Source organism: Eleutherodactylus coqui, chromosome 8 (assembly GCF_035609145.1).
Source record: "Eleutherodactylus coqui strain aEleCoq1 chromosome 8, aEleCoq1.hap1, whole genome shotgun sequence".
In the NCBI taxonomy this organism is placed as follows: Eukaryota; Metazoa; Chordata; class Amphibia; order Anura; family Eleutherodactylidae; genus Eleutherodactylus; species Eleutherodactylus coqui.
This window is the reverse complement of record NC_089844.1, coordinates 208,262,199-208,287,364: the sequence shown is the minus strand read 5'-3', so window position 1 is coordinate 208,287,364 and position 25,166 is coordinate 208,262,199.

The following is a 25,166-nucleotide window of genomic DNA, read 5'->3' as shown; positions in this document are numbered from 1 at the left end:
TTGGACTCTATGCCGATGATGTCCTACTAACGTTATCAAACCCACTAACGTCGGTTAGGGCATTGCAGGACATTATCGGAGAATTCAGTAATGCATCTTACTACAAATTAAATATAAATAAGTCCCTAATCCTAGGCATAAACGTTCCTTCCTCCCTAAAGGAGGCCATTCAAACCGAGTTTAAATTTTCATGGAAAACAGCGATCCCATATTTGGGAATAAACCTATCTCTTCCATTGTCGGAAATGCTGGCGCTTAATCTAGACCCTCTTTTCACTTCAATTCAGGAGGAATTGATCTATCTGGGGAGACATGAACAATCCTGGATAGGTAGAATTATGTTGTACAAAATGTTAGTCCTACCTAAACTTTTATACCTGTTTCGCACCATGGCTCTCCCAATCCCCTATAGCAAAATAGTAGCTTTTCAGAGACAACTATCGTCCTTCATCTGGAACAATAAAAGACCCAGAGTTGCATCCAAAATATTGTTTCTTAACCGTAGACAAGGAGGTTTGGGGGTTCCGGACTTGTGGGCATATTGCCAAGCTATCAATCTAAATTTGCCTGCCCCTTGGGTAGGTACAGACCAGCCCCCTCCATGGCAACATATAGAAAAACACTTCAACAAAAATAGAGAATTAGAGTCCCTACTCTTAGCTACGACAGTAGCCGGACCCCCTCTACACCCCACCTTAGATTTGGAGATTTAAGGTTTCTCTCCGCCCATGTTAGCAACCTTACAAGCCTGGAATATATGCAAGCTCAAATTAAAAGAAGATACAAATAAAAGAGAGATTAAACTCCCCCTAGAAATCCTCACTTATTTCATTCCAAACTTATCAATACTGAATTGGACCAAGGCAGGAATATCCCAAATAGCGGACCTTTTTCTGGAGGGAAGGATTGCTTCTTTTCAATCCTTAAAAATCAAACATGGAATCTCTGATAAAGAGTTCCACTCTTACTGCCAACTATGCTCCTTTCTATCAAAGACCCATTTGGAAAAGTACTATTTACCTAATAAATTACTCAGCTTCTTTTCCAAAGCAAATTCATCAAATACCTCCTTAACAAGAAAATTTTACAACATTCTTTCAGGAGATATGGGCACAAGGAAGAAAATTCATTTGCTAAATTGGGAAACGGATTTGGGGAGATCCTTCTCTGTAGATCAATGGCTATTAGCCTTTGAGTGGGCAAATAAATCTACCTTGTCGGCCAATCTCCTCCAGATACAATATAAAACCTTAACTAGATGGTACTACACTCCTGCTAAATTGGCTAGATGTTTTCCCGGTACGGACCCACATTGCTGGAGAGGCTACGGTCAAGAAGGCTCGCTCATACACTTACTCTGGTCCTGTCCATCCATACAATCGTTTTGGAGAGAAATATTTCTTATTTCTCGAGAAATCTCTAACTGCTCTATTTCTAAGACACCAGAACTAGCCCTACTGCTGCTAAAATGCAACAACATCCCATTTCCAAGGCGAAAACTGATATGCCACTTAATGATGGTTGCCAAGTTAGTTGTTTTCAGGAAGTGGAGATCCGCAGTCCTCCCAACACTATCCGGGGTCTCTGATGTTATGTCTGACTGTTGCTCCTACGAAAATTTTTTAGCATTATCAACTGACACCATGCCTAACTTCTCTCGCATGTGGAACCCCTGGCTAAATCATATCCTACGATAAGCCTGTTCGGACTCTTTAATATAGACGCGTCGTGCATAGTTCCTGAGATATAATCGCAGACCACACTGAAGTTTAGTTTGGTTATTGAAAAATATTTGTTTTCTTTATGTATACCAAATATATTTCTGTTCATCGCTTTTTATCAGCGACAATCAAAATCACCTTCAATGATTAATGACTGTTAAGTAAGCAGTAATCTTCTAATCCTGTTATTTGTGATATTCTTATATATCAGTCTATTTACTGTGATGATGTGAATGTAACATCCTATCATATGTAAACTCAATAAAAAAACTACTTGGATTAAAACTGGACACGTGGCACAAACGTACGCTGAACACGGGGACCCTGCACCCTCTATCACCCCCAAAAAGGGGGAAAGTAGCTTGGTCTATGCCTCTCTGATCTTCCTCCCCCCTCCTCTTTCCTCACGCTGAACAGTCAAGTTTTCAGAGGGCCAAAAGGCTCTGTTAAAAGTAAATTTTTTGGAGGGCTGCATCCAGGCTCTGTTACAAATTAAGCAACTACGAGCTCTATCTTTAAAAAAAAAAAAAAGTTTCTGGGTTTCACCCTCACTCTCGGTAAACCCATTTTTTCAGGGGTACACCGGCACTCTTGGTACACCAATTTTTCAGGGGTTCGCCTATACTTTTGGTAAAGACATTTTTTTCAGGTGTTCGCCTGTACTCCAGGTACAGAAATGCTTCAGGGGTTTGTCTATACTCTTAGTACACAAAGGTTTCCCAGCGCGGTGTTCAGCTATCTGACACATACACAGAATGAATTGTCCTGCTTTGCCCATTAAAATTTCTTCATGTTTCATGTTGTCTTTGGAGCGATGAAAGGAACTGTAACTGATTTCATGAGACTTTCACAGAAGAACTAGCATCCGAGTTTGCTTTAAATACCCTGAGTGGTAAACAGCCGGTTTGGTTTGGGTCTGATAGACACCCGCGCATCCAATCTTTTTCCCAAATATTCAACCTACACCTCAGACATATTGCCAAATTATGTCCGTTCCTCACCACGGACATGCTAAAAACACTGGTGGTTGCACTCAACCACTCCTGACTCGGCTGCTGCAACTTGCTTCTCATCAGCTTCCCCCGCACCAGACTCGCTCCAATCCATACTACCCATGGCAGCTAGGTTAATTTTTCTATCCAGCCATTATTCAGGCACCTCTGCACTATGCCAGTCGCTGCATTGGCTGCCCATCCGCTGCAGAACTAAATTTAAACTCCTCAACCGCACCCACAAAGCTGTGCATGGTGCCGCACCACCATGCATCACCTCCCTCCTTTCCGTACACCACACAGCCCTCTCACTCCCATCCGTTAACACACTCAGACTAAACATCCCTCTAATACGAACCTCACATGCTCGCCTTCAGGACTTCACCAGAGCAGCACCCATCCTCTGTGTTATCAGACCACACCGCTACCGATCTGATGACCTCGTTGCCAGGTGCCAAATTGGTAGATACGGAAGCCCGTGATGAGAAGACTGAAACCTATGCTTTGTAGTGCCGGGAACTAGGATTTTAAGATAAGAAGTCAACAGACAAATTAATTAAGGCTAAGCTATGTTAACAGAGAAGACACACAACTATTGCAGAAATGTTGTCTAATGCAACAGCAATATCCTGACTTAGGTAATTCTATGTCTGAGACGGGCCTTAAGAGCTTTGAGAATATTTGGTAGATGTCAATAAGTCTTATGATCAATAAGTATTTTCACCTTTGTAACAGTAAGCTACGTAAAACAAATCTTTGTGCCAAGCAACATTTGGATGTGCCCTCTTCTTGCTGTATAAGAGTTGGCAATGATCATAATAAAGTCGAATTTCATTGGGATTCTCACTGGAGAAGTGTCTTGACATAACATGGAGTGATTTCATGCTATTGATAGATAATTGCTCATCACAAGCTTCCATATCTACCAATTTTTCACCTGGCAACGAGGTCATCAGATCGGTACCGGTGAGGTCCGATAACAATAGCATGAAATCACTTCATGTTATGTCAAGACTAGAGATAGACAGGTCAAACACGGCGATGGAAACTAAGTGTGTTTCATAGTCACAGACAGGTACAATTCCGCTCTGGGAAGCCACCAACGGAACATAAATAGATCCCATTGCAGCGCCCCGGATAGCTGAGCCAACGTCAGATAAAATGCAGGTGGGCTTCGGCCCACACTGCATGCCCCAGTCAGACTGTTTTTGTTTTCTTTTTTAATAAATAGACACAGGCAGGTACAACTCCCCTATGGGAAGTCTGTGTGGAGTGGACCCACAGCATGAGTGGCTCCCTGGAACCCACCAACGGTACATAAATAAAGCCCATTGCAGTGCCCCGGATAGCAGGGCTAACGTCAGATAAAATACAGGTGGGTTTTGGCCCACACTGCATGCCCCAGTCAGACTGTTTTTTTTTTTTTTAGAAAAATCACAGGCAGGTACAACTCCGCCATGGGAATTCTGTGTGCACCCACAGCACAGGTGGCTCCCTTGAAGCCAGCGACAGTACATAAATAAATCCCATTGCAGTGCCCTGCACAGCTGAGCTAACGTCAGCTAAAATACAGGTGGGCTTCGGCCCACACTGCATGCCCCAGTCAGACTGTTTTTCTTTTATATAAATAGACACAGGCAGGTACAGCTCCGCAATGCGAATTCCGTGTGCACCCGCAGCATGAGTGGCTCCCTGGAAGCCAGCGGCGGTACATAAATAAATCCCATTGCAGTGCCTCCCTTAAAGCTGAGGTAACGTGAGAAGAAATGCAGGTTGGCTTCGGCCCACACTGCATGCTCCAGTCAGTATGTGTAATTTACATTGTCACAGGTACGTAGAACTCCGCTATGGGAAGTCTGTGTGCACCCACAGTATGGGTGGCTCCCTGGAACCCACCGACGGGGTGGGTTGAGTGAGTGACAGCATATTAGCCTGCCATGGCAAGTTTGTCCTCCACAGCATTGTCTGGCTGCCGGCATATTTGTAGTGAATATGGCGATTGCGCCTGCCCTACTGCGATTTTGCTGATGGCGATTGTGCCTGCCTTGTGGCGATACTGCCTATGGCGACCGTGTCCGCTTGTAAGAGTAAGGGGTATTGGATTTTTGGCTTTTTCTGTGAATTATTCATAACATTGCAGTGCCCCGAATAGCTAAGGTACCGTGAGATAAAATGCAGGTAGGCTTCGGCCCGCACTGCATGCCCTAGTCAGTCTGGGTAATTTTTGGGGGGGCCATGTACGTTGAACACCACAATGGGAACACTTAGTGCACCCCTACCCCTCAGCATGGTGGATTATGAATAGAGCAGACACAGACCGCTGTAAATAATTATGGAATTATATGCGTACACTTTCACGCAGAGAGCGGAATCGTAACGCTAACTCCAGGCAGAAAAAAAATGGAAGCAATGCAATAGTGATGCACCAGAACTCCCGCCAGGCACCCAGTAAAATGCAGACGCTCAGCGGTAGCCCTAAGTAGGAGCTTTTTGGGTTTTTTTTGGTCAAAGAATACAGGCTGGATAGTGTGTATATTACTTCCCTTCTATCAGTCGCTGTGGCCGTATGTTGTGCGTCTCTAATTCACTGCAGACACAGCCCGGTGTAAATAATCTTGGAATTATGTGTGTAGACTTTGTCACTGAGAGCGGTATAGTAAGGCAAACTCCAGGCAGAAATCAATAGTCAGGAAGGCCGCAAACAGGCCCAAGTGCAATAGTGTGGGACTACAACTCCCATCAGACAACCTGTAAAATGCACACGGTCACAGGTAGCCCTAAGAAGGAGCTTTTATATATTTATAAAAAAAAAAAAAAAAAAAAAGAATACCAGTTATATAGCGTGTATATGACTTTCCCTCTATCAGGGGGGCTGTCGCCGTACGTTGTGCGTGAAGTTGACCGCAGACACAGAGTGGTGTAAAAAAAAATGGAATTATTGGCGTACAGTTGGAGGCTGACAGCGGTATTCTAACGCCAACTGCAGCCAGAAAAATATATATATATACGGAAGCCTGCAAATAGGCCTAGCTGTGCAATAGTGATGGACTACAACTCCCATCCGACAACCTGTAAAATTCATACGGTCACAGGTAGCCCTAAGAAGGACCGTTGGGGTTCTTGTACACAGGATGATACACTACCACTCTCCATATTTCAGCAACGCTGTCCCTATACTATGCAGTACAGACTGCAGCCTGAGAACGCTATAGCTGTAATGGGGCTGCACGCCTGATATACAAAAAAAACCCCCGCAAAACTGCTACCAGCAGCCACAACAGTAATGCACATGGTCAGATGTGGCCCTAAGAAGGACCGTTGGGGTTCTTGTACACAGGATGCTACACTATCACTCTCCCTATCTCAGCAACGCTGCCCCTATACTAAGTAGTACAGACTGCAGCCTGAGAACGCTATAGCTGTAATGGGGCTGCACGCCCGATATACAAAAAAAAAAAAGCAAAACTGCTACCAGCAGCCACAACAGTAATGCAGACAGTCATATGCGGCCCTAAGAAGGACCGTTGGGGTTCTTGTACACAGGTTCCTGCACTAACACTTTCCCTATAGCAGCAGCAGCACTGCGCCTGATCTCTCTCAGTGTGTGACTCTGGCGAGCCGCGAGCGTCCCCACTTTAAATACTCGGGGGTCACTTGATCTGGCCAGCCACTCACTGCAGGGGGGTGGGATAGGGCTGGAACGTCACAGGAGGAAGTTGTAATGCCTTCCCCGCATGTCTATTGGCCAGAAAATCGCGCTAACATTTCTGGGTAGGAAATGGAATTGACTCGAGTACCGCGTGGTGCTTGTCTCGAGTGATGAGCATCTCGAGTGCCCTAATGCTCGAACGAGTATCAAGCTCGGACGAGTACGCTCGCTCATCTCTATTAGTTAGAATATTTAAAGCGGCCCCGCCCGCCGCTCGCCTCAGACACACACTGGGAGTGTATACGGAAAGTGCTGCTGCTACTATAAAGGGAGTGTTAGTGTAGGATCCTGTCTTCAATACCCCCAACGGTCCTTCTTGGGGCCACATCTGACTATGTGCATTACTGCTGTGGCTGCTGGGAGCAGTTTTGCACTTTTTTTTTTTTTTTAAATCCCGGGCTGCAGTCTATTATGCAGAGTATAGGGAAAGTGCTGCTGAGATAGGGACAGTGGTAGTGTAGGATCCTGTCTTCAAGAACCCCAACGGTCCTTCTTAGGGCTACATCTGACCGTGTGGATTTTACTGGGTGGCTACTGGGAGTTGTAGTGCTTCCGTTTTAGTATTATGCAGCTAGGCCTGTTTGCAGCCTTCCATAATGTTTTTTGTTTTTGTTTTTTTCTGGCTGGATTGTGCGTTAAAATACTGCTCTCAGCGTGAAAGTGTACGCAAATAATTCCATGCTTATTTATACCGGTCTGTGTCTGCAGTAACTTAGATGCACAAAGTAGTGCCACAGCCACTTCTAGAGGGAAAGTGATATACACTATACAGCCTGTATTCTCTGCGCAAAAAAAACCCCAAAAGCTCCTTGTTGGGCTACATCTGACCGTGTGCATTTTACTGGGTGGCTGATGGGAGTTGTAGTGCTTCCATTTTAGTATTAGGCAGCTAGGCCTGTTTGCAGCCTGCCGTGTTATTTTTTTTTCGGCTGGAGTGTGCAGTAAAATGACGCTCTCACCGATAAACAGTACTGTAATATCACCGGACCACTGCAAAGTATTTCAGCTCAGCTGCTGTGCAGAGCGTCTCACAATACCCTTTCCTTGGTGGGGTTGAGATCGCCGCAGTTACCAGCACTCTCCACTGGATTTACAGTCTTCTCCCACTCCACACAGCCTCTATTATCTACAAGTCTCTGCGAGCAGTAAATTACCCCTAGGTACCAGCGCAAGACAGCGGGCTACTTTTTTCAAGCCACAGAAAAGAGCCTCCGCTATCTACAAGTCTCTGTGTGCGGTGAATTAAGACCAAGTTGTCAGTGCTGTACAGTGGGGTAATTTATTTAGCCCCTGCTTTTTTTGTAATCCGCCATGATGAGGAGTAGGTGTAAGGGTCGAGGAGGTGGACGCGGATGTCCAAGTGAGGGTGTGGGCACAGGCCGAGTTCCTGGCCCAGGTGAATCACAGCTGGCTGCTGCGGGATTAGGAGAGAGGCAAGTTTCTGGGGTCCCCAGCTTCATATCACAATGTATGGGTCCATGTGGTAGACCTTTATTACAAACAGAGCAGTGTGAGCAGGCCATGTCGTGGATGGCAGAAAGTGCATCCAGGTATGTATCGACCGCCCAGTCTTCTACGCAGTCCACTACTCCCAGATAGGGACTGCAACTCTGATTCCTCTGGCTGCAACTCCTCCTTCCTCCCAGCCTCCTCACTCCAAGAAAATGACATATTCTGAGCAGACAGACTCCCAGGAACTGTTCTCGGGCCCCTGCCATGAGTGGGAAAAAAATGGTTCCTCTCTCACCTGAGGAGTTTGTCGTGACCGATGTCCAACCTTTGGAAAGTCCCTGGGGTCTGGATGATGAGGCTGGGGACTTCCGGCAAGTGTCTCAAGAGCTTTCAGTGGGTGAGGAGGACAATGATGATGAGACACAGTTTGTCTATCAGTGAGGTAGTAGTAAGGGCAGTAAGTCCGAGGGAGGAGCGCAGAGAGGATTTGGAGGAAGAGCAGCTGGACGATGAGGTGACTGACCCTACCTGGTTTGCTAAGCCTACTGAGGACAGGTCTTCAGAGGGGGAGGCAAGTGCAGCAGCAGGACAGGTTGGAAGAGGCAGTGGGGTGGCCAGGGGTAGAGGCAGGGCCAGAGCGAAGAATCCCCCAACTGTTTCCCAAAGCACCCCCTCGCGCCAAGCCTCCGTGCAGAGGGCTAGGTGTTCAAAGGTGTGGATGTTTTTCAGTGAGAGCGCAGACGACCGGTGAACAGTGGTGTGCAACCTGTGTCGCGCCAAGATCAGCCGGGCAGCCACCACTACCAACCTCACCACCAGCAGCATGTGCAGGCATTTGAGGGCCAAGCACCCCACAAGGTGGGACGAAGGTCGTTCACCGCCTCCGGGTCACACCCCTGCTTCGCCCCTGTCGCCCCAACCTGCCACTCAGATCCAACCCCCCGCTCAGGACACAGGCACTTGCGCCTCCCGGCCTGCACCCACACCCTCACCTCCACTGTCCTCCACCCCATCCAGCAATGTCTCTCAGCGCAGCGTTCAGCTGTCGCTAGCAGAAGCGTTGGAGCAAAAGCGCAAATACGCTACCACGCACCCGTACGCACAAGCTGTAAACGTACACATTGCAAAATTAATCAGCCTAGAGATGCTGCCGTACAGTCTTGAGGAAACGGAAGCTTTCAAAACATGATGGTGGCGGCGGTCCCGCGCTACTCGGTCCCCAGTCTCCACTATTTTTCCCGGTGTGCCGTCCCAGCCCTACACCAGCACGTCTCCCGCAACAAAAATTGTGCCCTCACCAACGCGGTTACTGGGAAGGTCCACTTAACCACGGACACGTGGACAAGTACTGGCGGGCAGGGCCACTATATCTCCCTGACGGCACATTGGGTGAATTTGGTGGAGACTGGGACCGAGTCAGAGCCTGGGACCGCTCACGTCCTACCCACACCCAGATTAGCGGGTCCTACCTCGGTGCTGGTATCTGCGTCGGTCTATGCCACCTCCTCTAAACCCTCCCCCTCCTCCTACGCAACCTCTACCTCTCATTTAAGAAGTGTGAGCAGCACGTCGCCAGCAGTCGGTGTGGCAGGCACGGCAGTACAGTGGTGGGCAAGCGTCAGCAGTCCGTGCTGAAACTACTCAGCCTAGGTGACAAGAGGCACACAGCCCACGAACTGTTACAGGGTCTGATAGAGCAGACTGACCTCTGGCTTTCGCCGCTGAGCCTCCAACCGGGCATTGTCGTGTATGACAACCTGGTGGCGGCTCTGCAGCTCGGCAGCCTCACACACGTGCCATGCCTGGCCAACGTCTTCAATCTGGTGGTTCAGCGGTTTCTTAAAAACTACCCTCACTTGCCTGACCTTCTCGGCAAGGTGTGCCGCGTCTGCGCACATTTCCGCAAGTCCACCACGGACGCTGACACCCAGAGGACCCTGCAACATCGGTTTAATCTGCCGGAGCACCAACTGCTGTGCGACGTGCCCACATGGTGGAATTCTACGCTGCACATGTTGGCCAGGCTCTATGAGCAGCGTAGAGCAATAGTGGAATACCAACTCCAACATGGGCGGCGGAGTGGTAGTCAGCCTCCCCAATTCTTTACTGAGGAGTGGTCCTGGGTGGCAGATATCTGCCAGATCCTTGGAAACTTTGAGGAGTCTACCCAGATGGTGAGCGGCGATGCTGCAATCATTAGCGTCACCATTCCTCTGCTATGCCTGTTGAGAAGTGCCCTGCAAAGCATAAAGGCTGACGCTTTGCGGTTGGAACAGGAGACGGGGGAAGACAGTATGCCGCTGGATAGTCAGAGCACCCTCATGTCTATATCTCAGCGTGTTTTGGAGGCGGAGGAGGAGCCTCAGGAGGAGGAGGGGGAAGAGGCAGCTGGGCCTACTGCAGAGGGTACCCATCCTGCTTGCCTCTCATCTGTTCATCGTGTATGGCCTGTGGAGGAGGAGGATGATCCAGAAAGTGATCTCCCTAGTGAGGACAGCGAGGTGTTGCGTACAGGTACCCTGGCACACATGGCTGACTTCATGTTAGGATACCTTTCTCGTGACCCTCGCGTTAGACGCATTCTGGCCAACACGGATTACTGGGTGTACACCCTTCTTGACCCACAGTATAAGAAGAACCTTTCCACTCTCATTCCCGAAGAGGAAAGGGGTTCGAGAGTAATGCTATACCACAGGGCCCTGGTGGACAAACTGATGGTAAACTCCCCATCTGACAGCGCTAGCGGCAGAAGGCGCAGTTCTGAGGGCCAAGTAGCAGGAGAGGCGCAGAGATCAGGCAGCATGTACAGCGCAGGCAGGGGAACACTCTCCAAGGCCTTTGCCAGCTTTATGGCTCCCCAGCAAGACTGTGTCACCACTCCCCAGTCAAGGCTAAGTCGGAGGGAGCACTGTAAAAAGATGGTGAGGGAGTACGTAGCCGATCGTACCACCGTTCTATGTGATGCCTCTGCTCCATACAACTATTGGGTGTCAAAGCTGGACACGGGGTACGAGCTTGCGCTGTACACCCTGGAGGTGCTGGCTTGCCCTGCCGCTAGCATCTTGTCAGAGAGGGTGTTTAGTGCAGCTGGGGGAATTATCACGGACAAGCGTACCCGCCTGTCAACTGCCAGTGCCGACATGCTTACACTCATAAAGTTGAACAAAGCCTGGATTTCCCCAGACTTCTCTTCTCCACCGGCGGAAAGCAGCGGCACCTAAAGATTATTTTCGCTGCAACCGTATAAATAAGCATTCTCTGTCACCAGAAAAAAAGGGGGGAATTAGCTTTATCAATCACTCCCGGATATTAGTCCTCCTCCTCCTCCCCCTGAAACAACATGTTATCACGCTGAACTGCCAATTTTTCTGCGGCCCAAAAGGCTCTGCTTACTTTTTTTTTTTACAATTGTTCAAAGTTTCAAAAGTATTGATACTTTACCAGAAACCCCCCCCCCCCCCACACACACACACACACACACACACACACACACACTGGGCTGCCCCCAGGCACCGTTGCAAATTCAGCAATAGCGAGCTGTATCTTTAAAAAATATTTCTGGGTTTCACCTGCCCTCTCGGTTGATAGATTTTTCAGAGGTACTCTTGTTACACTAATTTTTCTGGCCTTCGCCTATACTGTTATCTAACTATTTTTTTCCGGACTTCGCCTACACTAATGGTACACCAAGGTTTCAGGGGTTCGCCTATACTTCTGCTACAGAAATGTTACGGGGGTCTGCCTATACTTCTGCTACAGAAATGTTACTGGGGTCTGTCTATACTGTTACTACAGAAATGGTACTGGGGTCTGTCTATACTTCTACTACAGAAACGTTACAGGGGTCTGCCTTTACTGCTGCTACAGAAATGTGACAGGGGTCTGCCTGTACTTTTACAACAGAAATGTTACAGGGGTCTGCCTATACTGCTGCTACAGAAATGTTACAGGGGTCTGCCCATACTTTTGCTACTGGAATGTTACAGGGGTCTGTCTATCCTATTGGTGCACAAAGTCTTCCCATCACAGTGTTTTACCTATCTGGCCCCAAAACACTGACTGACTGACTAGGGCATGAATTGTGGGCTGAGGCCAACATGCATTTTCTCTCGCGTTACGACAGTTATCCGCGGCACTGGTTTGGGCCAAACAAGAGGAGCGATACTGCACAAATAAGACGTTCACAGCTGCACTAGCATTGAAGTTCGCTCTATGCCCGCCATTGATGAGGGTTTGTGCAGAGGCCTATGTCATGATGGAAATGCAACTGTGCCAGGTTGGGCCCGTGGAACTTGGCCCTGGTTAATCCAGTCTTTGGAACGGTGAAAGCAACCGCAACAAATTAAATGAGATGTTCACTGCTGTACTAGCATCGGAGTCCGCTCTATGCCCACGATTGCTGAGGGTTTGTGCAGAGGCCTATGTCCTCGGTGCAGTGAAAGTCTGCCATGTTTGGGCACTCTGATTTCTTCATGGTTCATGTCTTGGGATTCCTTGGACTCACCTATGCTTTGGGTGCACACAGACTTCCCATAGCGGTGATTTACCTGTCTGGTACAAAGACACTGACTGACTTGGGTAGGGTGCAGAGTGCAGATGGCTTTCCCCTTCCGTTGTCGATGAGGTACCCGACACCCAAACACAATGAGTAGTGTGTGGACACATAGAGTCCCCACTGCTATGTCATTGACGGTACCTTGGGTCACACAAAATGGAGGCTGGGACCAAGCCTGACCCAGGGCCCGCTCACATACTTCCCACGCAGAGTATTGCTGCATTGTGGAAATGTGTAGAAGTGCTGGTCTGGCACCTGAGTCGCCTTTATGCCCACGTTTGCGACTCCTGACAATTTTGCGACGGAGGTGGCACGGGATTGAAATTCAAAAAGGGTTGCTGCCTGACCCTGCCAACCCTCTGCAGTGTGTGCCCCCTGGTTCCTCCTCATCTCAGACGCACTTATAAATAGACATGAGGGTGGTACAGCTATGAAGCGAGCGTGTGGCATGAGGGCAGCTGAAGGCTGCACAGGGAAACTTTTGTGTGTGCTGTGGACGCAGGAGTGCAGTGTCACCTGCAGGCAGTGATTGTCCTTGGTTGCAGGTAGTGTTCTGCTTAGCTAAGGTGTGCCTTGCCAATGAGGGTTTGACCAAAGTAAAAATTGTTGTGTGTGTGTGTGTGTGTGTGTGTGTACATCTACAGCAGTGAGTGGCTGGCCGGATCAGATGAATGCTGAGTACTTAAACTGTTACCGCCCGCGACTCGACTCAGATGCATGCTGGCAGAGTTTAGGGATAGAGCTGCTGAGATAGGGAAAGTGTTAGTGTAGGGATTAGGTAGCAGTTAAGCAGGGACCCTGACTACATGAACCCAACAGTCCTTTCTAGGACTACTCTTATTGTGTGCTTTAGCATTTGGCTGGCTGGGCCCAGTAGTGCACCATTTTTTTTCCAAGCATCCCAGCTGTATTCTGCCCACTGTTAGAGGTTTTATGCTGTGTACTACTAGGGGTTTATATTTAGTTTTTGGGGGGCTCTAAGTGTTGTTGCTGTATCGGAGCATACTGTATCTACCAGTCTCTGCGTGCTTTGAATTAGCCCTAGTTCTTAGCGCTATACAGTGGGTTATTTGTTTCTGGCCCAGCTCAAGGCCTCTCAAATTTACGAGTCTCTGTGGGCGGTGTATTAGGAATAGATGTCAGTGCTTTACACTGCTTTAATTTTTTTCTAGCACTGCATTGAGCCTCTCATATCTACCAGACTCTGTGGGCGGTGAATTTGGCCTAGATGTTAGCGCTTTACACTGGTTCAATAGACACGTGGCACAAACTGGCGCTGTACGCCCTGGAGGTGCTGGCCAGCCCTGCCGCTAGCATATTATCAGAGAGGGAATTTAGTGCTGTTGGAGGGATTATCACGGATAAGCGTACCCGCCTGTCGACTGAGAGTGCCAACAGTCTTACACTCATTAAGATGAACAAAGGCTGGATTTCCACTGACTTCTCTTCTCCACCGATGGAGAGCAGCGGAGCATAGATATTATTTAAGCTGGAACTAAAGAACCATGCATCCTATATCACCACAAAAATGGAGGGAAGTAGCTTGGTCTATCCTTCTCTGATCTTCCTCCTCTTCCACCTTCTCCTAAACCAGCAGCCAATTCTTCTGCGGGCCAAAAGGCTTCGTAAAAACTATCTTTTTTTTTTTTTTTTTCTTTTCGGATGGCAGCCTCCAGGCTCTGTTAGCAAATTAAGCAACAACAAGCTCTATCTTTAAAAAAAAAAAAAAAAATGTTCCTGGATTTCACTTGCACTTCGGGTAAACAAATGTTTCCAGGTGTTCACCTGTACTCTTGGTCCACCAATTTTCCAGTGGTTCGTCTAAATTCTTGTTACACAACGGTTTCCCAGCACGGTGTTCAGCTATCTGACACATACACAGATTGAATTGTCCTGCTTTGCCCATTAAAATTTCTTCATGTTTCATGTTGTCTTTGGAGCAATGAAAGGAACAGTAACTGATTTAATGAGACTTTCACAGAAGTACTAGCATTCAAGTCCACTTTATGCCCACGTTTGTTGAGGGTGGGTGGAGAGGCCAAGGTCCTGGGTGATGGCAACTGTGCCAAGCTTGGCCTGTGGAATTTCTTTGTGGTTCATCCAGTCTTTGGAGTGATGAAATGAACCATAACTGATTTTCTGGCCCTGAACAGAGTCTCTCAAATCTTCAAGTCTCTGTGTACGGTAAATTACTACTAGGTATCATCGCTTTACACTGGTTCAATTTTTTCTGGCCTTGCTCAAAGCCTCTCAAGTCTACAAGTCTCTGTGGGTGGTGAATTAGCCCTGCTTCTCAGCGCTATACACTAGTTAATTATTTTCTGGCCCTGCTCAAAGCCTCTCAAATCTACAAGTCTCTGTGTGCGGTGTATTAGGAATAGTTTTCAGTGCTTTACACTTCTTTAATTTTTTCTGGCACTGCATTGAGCCTCTTATATTTAACAGTCTCTGTGGGCGGTGAATTAGGCCTAGATGTCAGCACTTTACACTGGTTCAATTTTTTTCTGGCACTGCACAAAGCCTCTCATATCCATCAGTCTCCGTGTTCCGTTAATGAGGCCTAGGTCTCAGCACTTTACACTGGTTAAATGTTTTTTCTGGCCTTGCTCAGAGTCTTTAAAATCTACCAGTCTCTGTGGGTGGTGAATTAGCCCTAGGTATCAGCGGTATACATTGATTATTTTTTTTCTGGCCCTGCTCTGTCCTTTACCCTACACGACGAGGAGTAGGGGTAAGGGTCGAGGACGTGGACGCGGGCGTTAGAATGAGGGTGTGGGCACAGGCCGAGGTCCTTGGCAGGGTGAAACAGTGCCTGCTGCTGAGGGATTGGTAGAGCGCCGCTTATCTCCACTCCCCAGCTTCATGTCATATTTTGCAGGTCCGCATGGTAGACCATTATTTAAAGCACAGCAGTGCGATCAGGTGCTGACGTGGATAGCGGATAACACCTCCAGTACTTTATCCAATACCCAGTCTTCCACACAGTTCACTCACGCCACACAAGGGACTGCACCTCTATATCCTCAGGCTGCTCTTCCTGCCTCCCAGCCTGGTCACTCCAGGAAAAGGTGAGTTTGTGTTGAACAGGCATACACCCAAGAACTCTTCCTGCGTCCCTGCCCTGAGTCTAAAAAAAATGGTTCCACAGCAACGTGAGGAGTTTGCCGTGACCGATGCCGAAAATGGGGAACTTTCACAGACGCGGGGTGATGAGGGTGGGGACTTTGAATAACTGTCTCAAGAGCTATTTGTGGATGATGAGGATGAGACAGTTGTCTGTCAGCAAGGTGGTTGTTAGGGCAATAAGTCTGAGGGAGGAGCTGACTGAGGAGTAAGAGGAAGAGCTGATGGACTATGAGGTGACTGACCCCACCAGGCTTGCAAACCCTACTGAAGACAGGGCTTCAGAGGGAGGCGGGGGGGGGGGGTAGGCAAGAACGAGCAGCAGAGCAAATTGGAAGAGGCAGTGCGGTGGCCAGGGGGAGAATCAGCTCCATAGCAAATAATCCACCAACTGTTCCCCACAGCACCCCCTCGCGGCAAGCCTCCATGCAGAGGGATAGGTGTTCGAAGGTCTGGAGGTGTTTTATTGAGAGCGCAGACGACCGACGAACAGTGGTGCGAACCTGTGTCGCACCAAGATCAGCCGGGGAGCCACCGCTACCATCCTGACCACCAGCATGCACAGGCATACGATGGCTAAGCACCCCCACAAGGTGGAACACAAGCCATTCACCGCCTGTGGGTCACGCCACTGCCTCTTCCTCAGTGTTACATCCTGGCACTGAGATGCAACCCCCCTCCCAGGACGCAGGCACAAGTGTTTCCCGGTCTGCACCCACACCCTCACCTCCACGGTCCTCCACCAATGTGTCCCAGCGCACCAGCGCAGCGTTCAGCTGTCGCGAACCCAATCGTTGCCACCCACCCACATGCACAATCTTTAAACGTGCATACCGCACAGCTACTTAGCCTGGAGATGCTGCCATGCAGGCTAGTAGAAATTGAGGCTTTCCGCAACATGATGGCGGCGGTCCCTCGGTACTCGGTCCCCAGTCGCCACTATTTTTCCCTGTGTGCATGCCCGCCCTACACCAGCACATCTCACTCAACATAAACCATGCCCTCACACACGTGGTTACTGGAAAGGTCAACTTAACCACCGACACGTGGACAAGTGCTGGCGGGCAGAGACACTACATCCCCCTCACTGCACATTGGGTGAACTTCGTGGAGGCAGAGACCGAGTCTGACCTTGGGTCTGCTCACGGGCTACTCACACCGAGGATTCCGGGTCCTACGTCAGTGAAGGTTGCTCTGGCTTGGGATAGAAGAGGCACACCGCCCAAGAGCTGTTGCAGGGTTTGACAGAGCAGACAGATCTGTGGCTTTTGCGCTAAACCTTCAACCAGGCATGTTCGTGTGTGATAATGGGCGTAACCTGGTGGCGGCTCTGTAGCTTGGCAGACTAACACACGGGCCATGCCTGGCCCACATGCTCAATCTGGTGGTTCAGCGCTTTCTGAAAAAACTACCCCCATTTGTCTGACCTGTTCAGCAAGGTGTGTCGCGTGTGCGCCCATTTAAGGAAGTCCACCACAGATGCTGTCACCGTCAAGACACTGCAACATCAGTCCAGCTGCCAGAGCACCGACTGCTGTGCGACGTGCCCACATGCTGGAATTATATGTTGCACATGTTGGCCAGGCTGTACGAGCAGCATAGAACCATTGTAGAATACCAGCTGCAACATGGCCGGCGGAGTGGTAGTCAGCCTCCGCAGTTCTTCACAGACGAGTGGGCTTGGATGGCAGACATCTGTCAGGTTCTAGAAAACTTTGAGGAGTCTACACAAATGGTGAACTGTGATGTGGCCATTATCAGTGTAACCATCCTGCTGCATTGCCTGCTGAGAAGTTTGCTGCTAAGCATAAAGGCCGACGCTTGGCGGTTATGACAGGAGATGGGGATGGCAGTATGATGCTTGATAGCCAGACCACCCTCATGCCTGTTTCTCAATGTGTATTGGAGGAGGAGGGGGTGGAGGAGGAGGAGGAGAGGGATGAGACTGCCGCCCACACTGCATAGGGTACCCATGCTACTTTCCTCACATCTGCTCAGCGTGTATGGGCTGAAGCGAAGGAGGAGGGCGAGGATCATGAAAGTCATACTTTTAGTGAGGACAGCGATGTGTTGCGTACTGGGACTCTGGCATACATGGCTGACTCCATGTTAAGCTGCCTTTCCCGTGACCCTCACATAAGATGCATTATTGCCAACCAGGATCACTGGCCGTTCACCCTTCTCGACCCACGGTATAGTGAGAAGCTTTCCACTCTCATTCCCGAAGAGGAAAGGAGTACGAGAGTGATGCAATACCACAAGGACCTGGTGGAAAAGCTGATGCTAAACTTCCCATCTGACAACGCTAGTGGTAGAGGACGTACTTCAGTGGGCCAAGTAGCAGCTCTACACAACTATTTGGTGTCAAAGCTGGGCACGTGGCACAAACTTACGCTGAACTCGGGGACCATGCACCCTCTATCACCCCCCAAAAGGGGAAAAGTAGCTTGGTCTATGCCTCTCTGATGTTCCTCCCCCTCCTCCGTCCTCCTCATTACGCTGAACAGCCAAGTTTTCAGAGGGCCAAAAGGCTCTGTTAAAACTAAATTTCGTGGAGGGCTGCATCCAGGCTCTCTTACAAATTAAGCAACTACGAACTCTATCTTTAAAAAAAAAAAAACAGTTTCTGGGTTTCACCTGCACTCTGGGTAAACCAATTTTTTTCAGGGGTACACTTGTACTCTTGGTAAACCGGTTTTTCAGGGGTTCGCCTATACTTTTGGCAAACACATTTTTTCAGGTGTTCGCCTGTACTCTTGGTACAGAAATGCTTCAGGGGTTTGTCTATACTCTTGTTACACAACGGTTTCCCAGCGTGGCGTTCAGCTATCTGACACATACACAGAATGAATTGTCCTGCTTTGCCCATTAAAATTTCTTCATGTGGGGGGGCGAAGCATGACCGCTGAGAAGAATGGCCGCGTGAGAGTACAGCTCCCTCGGCAAGACTCCCTTTTAGGACCCTCAGCAGCTTCCAGCAGCGCAGAAATGAGAAGAGTCGGGAAGGAGAGGGGCATGGAGCCCTCAGGGACGCCGCGGACGAGCAGAGGACAGGCGGATATGCAGTGCTATCTAAAGGAGAAGAGCTCCTGCTCCCCGCTGTTCCCAGCTAAGATGGCGCCGGCCCAGCTTTCGACCGCAGCACACAGTAAGGAGGGGGAGGAAGGGGCTGCCTCGGACAGCGAAGATGGTGAAGCAGTGTCCAGAGGCTTCATGAAAGACCTCATTATGAATCCCCTGAACCCCATTATGACAGAGCTGGGGGAGATCAAGGAGGATATTAGGCACCTGGGTCGACGAGTGGACGACTTGGGGACTTCCACCTCCTCCATTATTACACATGCTACAGAAGTGGTGCACACTTTACGGGAGCACCACAACCATATTAACAAGGCCCTCTTGATGCAGGAGGACTTAGAGAATATAAACCAACGATCTAATATACGCATCAAGGGGCTGCCGGAGTCGTGGGCTACGGACTGCCTTCCCAAGGTGACTAAAGACATTTTCTCACTCCTCCTCGGAGCTGAGAGGGCAGCCCCTATCATGATTGAAAGGATTCACAGAGCCCTTAGACCCCTCCCGGCTAATACAGAACCGCCACGGGATGTCATATGCAAAGTCCTTGCCTTTCAAGACGCATTTGCTATCTTAGGGGGAAGCCAGAAGCCACAGATACTTGAAATATTCTGAGGTACCTATACAGATCTTCGAAGACTTGGCCCCGTCTACCTTAGCAAAGCGCCGCCTTCTCCGCCCGCTCTTGGATGCTCTGAGAGAAAGGGGAATTAAATATGCTTGGCTGTTCCTCTTTGGCCTGGGCATATCACACAAGGGCTGAAGGCTTAATATCCATTACCCAGAAGATCTCCAGGCATGTTGGCAGTTTCTAGAGATGGAGCCGCTAGATCTTCCCTGCTGGCTCCCACTCCCGGAGCTACCCAAATTCACAAATCTTCCATCCATAACCAACTGGAGTACGGCGGGCCCAGCCAAATCACCTAAGTGGAAGAAGAAGAAGAGTCGAGACCCCACTCCGGCAGGCGAATGAGGATCTGCTCCAGCCCACTTATTATCTGGGCTAGAAATCTTCCCATCTGACCTCTGATTGCAAAGCTGAGGTCCTGGTGCCACAGCTGGATCGAACGAGTTCAGGTCCACAGAGGTACAATGGCGAACTTTGGGATCATTTCCCTCTTCCCCTTTCTTTCTTTCATTTGGAAGCACCGCCGTCCCGTGGGTGGTCCCATTGCGGACTCACTAGCTCGTCAGCTTATAGCTAACATGTTGTCCCCCCCCCCCTGTGCTCCCCCACCCCCTCTCTTCTGACTTAATCGAGTCAAATTTCATAGTTAACCACTTCACAGAGGCAGTAAGGTCCCAATTACTTAATTAAGCTCACTTTTAGGACCCAAAAATATAAATTCATAAAAATTAACTTTTAATAAATATTGCTTAAAAACCTTATGGACACACAAAAAAAAAAAAAAAAAAATCCACTATCCGGTAGGGAATGTGAAATTGTATCATACAGTAACACTTCAAGATCAGTATCGATCTTGGACGTTTTCTTTATTATGTCTTTTACGTCCAAAAGATAGCTCTTTTTTTTTTGGGGGGGGGGGGGTTTCTTGGTTTTAATGTTCCAAAAAACCTATGCATTTTTTCCCGAACCTGAACATGATGTCATAATCAGCCGGAATCTACATGCAACTCATATAGTCCAATGTATAATAGACATGAGATGTTTTTATGTACAGAATAGACCTTGTAATTGCCCAGATGTTTTTATGTACAAAATAGACCTTGTAATTGCCCTACGCGTTTCGCCCACTGCGTGGGCTCCTCAGGGGCTCAAGTATCTCCTGGGATGATTCCCTGGAGAAAGGCTATCAGTCATCAACTGAGTATAGAAAATTGTTTATAGATTAGGACTATAATCCATTAGAGGCAATGAGTAAGTATAGGTAAGGTACTGTATTGAATTAGCACCCCACTATGAGGAGTGATCGCTGCAATAATACCTCTTAAGCTGATATGCGGTACTTAATAGCCTAATAATATTTCCTAGAGGAACAGTGCCCAGTTATCACTTAGAGTGATGTCTTGGTCAATACCCAGATAGTCTGCGCACTAAAAAAAGGTTCCCCAGGTAATGCATCGCTGTCTATTAGATCCTTTTAGTAGGTGAGTTTTGATATACTCAAAAGCTATCAATAGAATAGCTCCCACTAAATAGGGTTTTTCTGCAGTCAGGCAAATTCTCAGCCTAGTGAAGGGTTGTAAGGTTCCCCCCCCTATCAGGATCAGATAAAGCAGAATGAAATCATAAAATAAATAGAACAAGCAGCAGCATGACAGTCCTGGTGGTGGACTGCCAGCATACTGAATCCTTGTAGCCTAGCTTCTTAAATAAGGCTTGCATAGCTACACCCATTAAGGGTGTGTACCCCACAGCGGCCAATCCACACAGCAGGTATACTAATGCAACGCCCATACACATCCTGGTAACCATGGTAATCAAGTGGAACACAATCGCTTTAAAAAATACTTCTTCCTCCTTTATGAACATTAGTAATTGACGTTTTCTTTACCTGGGAGATGTAGCATGAGTCCTCCCTGCACATTGCTAAATGGCATAGCATCTTTGATGAAGTAAAAAGTTCGTTTTGATCAGTGGCTTCCTGGGAGCAATAGGTCATGTGACCTGCTCCCGGTCACCTGACCATACGCATCACGTCGTGACATCATCACGGGGCGTGGTTTGGAGGGGGGCTGGCTGAGTGTCAGAGCTCATGTCATGTGATCGCATACATCATCTAGTGATGCGGCCGCCTCATTAGCACATTACACCCCCCCCCCCCCCCCCGGCATCCAATGCTAGAGGAACAGTTTTAATCTATCACAAGGGGCGGAACAAAGCAGGCCCATGTAAATCTGCATCGCATGATCGCATAATCGCTCAAGCATCTCTGATTTAATATCATTAAAACCCTTTAATATCATTTAAGGCTCCGTTTAAGCATTCCATGGTATTAAATCAGTTGGAAGCCTTGGAGAAAGTAGAGATCAATGAGCTAATTCAGATTCATATTGCATGAGCCCACAGCTGTTTCCTTAGTCATAATCCTCCAACTTCTTTCTTCCATTATGCTATGTTGATTAACTTAGATGGATCTCGTATTTGACTCTTATCGTATAGTCCCTTTTCAAAAGGAATAGATACCAATTCGCATGATAATATTGCTTCAATATCACTAAAGGGCCACTTATATAAGATGCCTGATATGTACATGCCATTATAGTAATGTACTTGTGTATAATTGTGCACATTCATTGCTCCCAAGCAATTGTATTTTTATCATGGTGGTGTGTACCTCTGTTAAAAAGAGGTAAAGCACGTAATTCCTGAGAAGGATTTATTGTGTTCATACTCGTCAACCTATTAAAGGGATGGTGTATAGCGTCCAAAACTGCTTATATAAGACTTATATGCATGTTTAGATGTTCATAAGATTTTATGATGCAAAATAATTGATGGTAAACGCACTAGTTGTACTGGCGCAATGATTACAAGACTTCTGATGGAACAGCCATGCATAAATGCATAAGTTCAGGCAAATGACAACTGGGGCTATAATTACAGTGAAATACATGTCCCAATATGCATAGATTTCAGACAGATGTCAGACGAAGCTGTTGAAGGATATACTCTCATTTAGCCCAAGAGGGATGACTGACTGCATGCGGAAGATCCAGCTCGTTTCTTTCTGTAGTAATAATTTGTCTAAGTCACCTCTGCGACCATCCGGTCGGATCGTTTCAATTCCCTGGAATCGTATTTGTGTAATGTCCCCACCATGCACTTCCCACATGTGGGATGCCACTGGTGTGCTTTCGTGGCGCCTGATATTCCCTACATGATCTAGTATGCGGCGGCGGGATTGCCGATTCGTCTTGCCCACATAGTCACGTGGGCATGTGCAGGTTGCCAGATATATTACATTTGTTGAACGACAATTTATAAATTCACGATTCGTGTATTCAACTGAGGTTACTGAACAACAGAATTTGGGGCTTTTTTTAATAAACGTACAAGCAGCACAGTTCGAACATGGAAATGCTCCCAAGAATCTGTGTCTACCCAGCCACATTGTGCTAGGGATGTTGGATTTCAAGTGACTCCTCACCAACCTATCACGTAGATTACGTCCTCTTCTGAACGTGATTGATGGAATGGTCGGTAAGACTTCTCGCAGATCCTCATCGTCCCTTAGGATATCCCAAAAATTCGTGAGGATCTGTCTGATTTTGGAGGCACCTGTATCGTAGGTGCCTATAATGCGGAGCACGTCTGATTGTTCCCTTTGACGGGGCTGTAGTAATTGGGATCTTGTTTGTTGTGCTGCATGATCATATGCTTCGTCTATTAAGATTTCAGGGTAGCCCCTTTCTTTGAAACGTGTGGCAAGTTTGTTTCCTTCCATCATATAGTCCTTCTCCAAGGAACAGTTCCTGCGAATCCCAGGCAAATGACAAATGTAGACACGCCCAAAATAATGACACAACGCATGACAAACTGCAAGTTATTAATTTGTCAGATCGAGTATTATCCGCAGAGGAGGTGAGCGTTTTGGAGAGGGGGCTGTCCTTCGTCCCGACGAGCTCCTACAACCCGTTCGTCTGGACGAAGGACATCTCCCTCTTCATGCGCAAACTTAGATGGAAAAAGTTTCATATACAGCAGGACAAAAAAAGAGCCTTAGAGTATGGCCTGTCCGCCACTGATATGCCGATCCTGCGCGATCTCCAACAATTGGAAAACAAAATGAACTCCATCCCAGGCCAGGGTCCATTTACCCAATTAAAATTAAAAAACGCATCAAATCCTTCAGCTCTGCATAGCCCGCTTTTGGACACATTTGAGCGAATTGTTATGAAAGAAATCAGAAATATAGATCAGAAAGAGTTCAGGAAAACCACAAACATGTCCCAGAAAGAAATGTCAGCCCTCAAGTCATTGGAAAATGACGAAAATATTGTCCTGAAACCGTCTGATAAAGGCGGGAATATTGTCATCATGAACAAAACGCAATATTCAGATGTCTGTTTAACACTACTACAAGACAAAAATACATATGAGAGATTACCATCAGACCCGACGGTACTATATTCCAAACAGTTACTCTCAATTGTGGAGAAAGCGCTGATGAAGAAACTAATCAGCCCATCCGAATTTGAATATCTAATACCTAAACACCCGAGAGTGGCTACCTGTTATATACTACCTAAGGTCCACAAAGGGCTGTCACCGTTACGTGGTCGACCAATCGTCTCCGGGATAAACAACATCTCCCAAAATGCCAGCATATACATTGACAAAATATTAAGACCGTTCGTCTCGGCGCTCCCGTCGCATGTCGAGGATACGCTTGACATGCTACGTCAACTGGACGGCATTCACGTCGAGACACATGTTTTGTTGGCAACCCTTGACGTGGAAAGTCTTTACAGCTCAATCCCCCATGATCTTGGACTAAAAGCTGTAGCACACTTTTTGGATCAAAAAGGAGTCCACTTCACAGAACATAACATCTTTGTGAGGGAGCTACTTAGCTATGTGCTGACACATAACTACTTCCTATTTCGGGGACACTTCTTCCACCAGCACAGGGGCACCGCGATGGGGACATCGTGTGCCCCATCGTATGCTAACTTGCTCCTGGGCTGGTGGGAGGAGAAATTCGTATTTTCAGAGGAAAATGTGTCTCAAACTGGTAACATTCTAACATGGGCTAGGTATATCGATGATATTTTCATTCTGTGGACAGGGAGTAAAATCGACTTTGAGATGTTTGTGGAAAAACTGAACAACAACAACCTGAATTTAAAATTTACTGCGGAATGCGATTCATCTACCATCGCGTTCCTGGATCTGAGAATTTCCAAGGGTGAGGATGGCATGCTAATAACAACTAATTTTCGTAAGGAAACAGCCACCAATTCCTTACTAACCTGGCATAGCCATCATCCGTATCCGCTCAAACGTGGTATACCCAAAGGTCAGTTCCTGCGGATTCGCAGGAACTGTTCCTTGGAGAAGGACTATATGATGGAAGGAAACAAACTTGCCACACGTTTCAAAGAAAGGGGCTACCCTGAAATCTTAGTAGACGAAGCATATGATCATGCAGCACAACAAACAAGATCCCAATTACTACAGCCCCGTCAAAGGGAACAATCAGACGTGCTCCGCATTATAGGCACCTACGATACAGGTGCCTCCAAAATCAGACAGATCCTCACGAATTTTTGGGATATCCTAAGGGACGATGAGGATCTGCGAGAAGTCTTACCGACCATTCCATCAATCACGTTCAGAAGAGGACGTAATCTACGTGATAGGTTGGTGAGGAGTCACTTGAAATCCAACATCTCTAGCACAATGTGGCTGGGTAGACACAGATTCTTGGGAGCATTTCCATGTTCGAACTGTGCTGCTTGTACGTTTATTAAAAAAAGCCCCAAATTCTGTTGTTCAGTAACCTCAGTTGAATACACGAATCGTGAATTTATAAATTGTCGTTCAACAAATGTAATATATCTGGCAACCT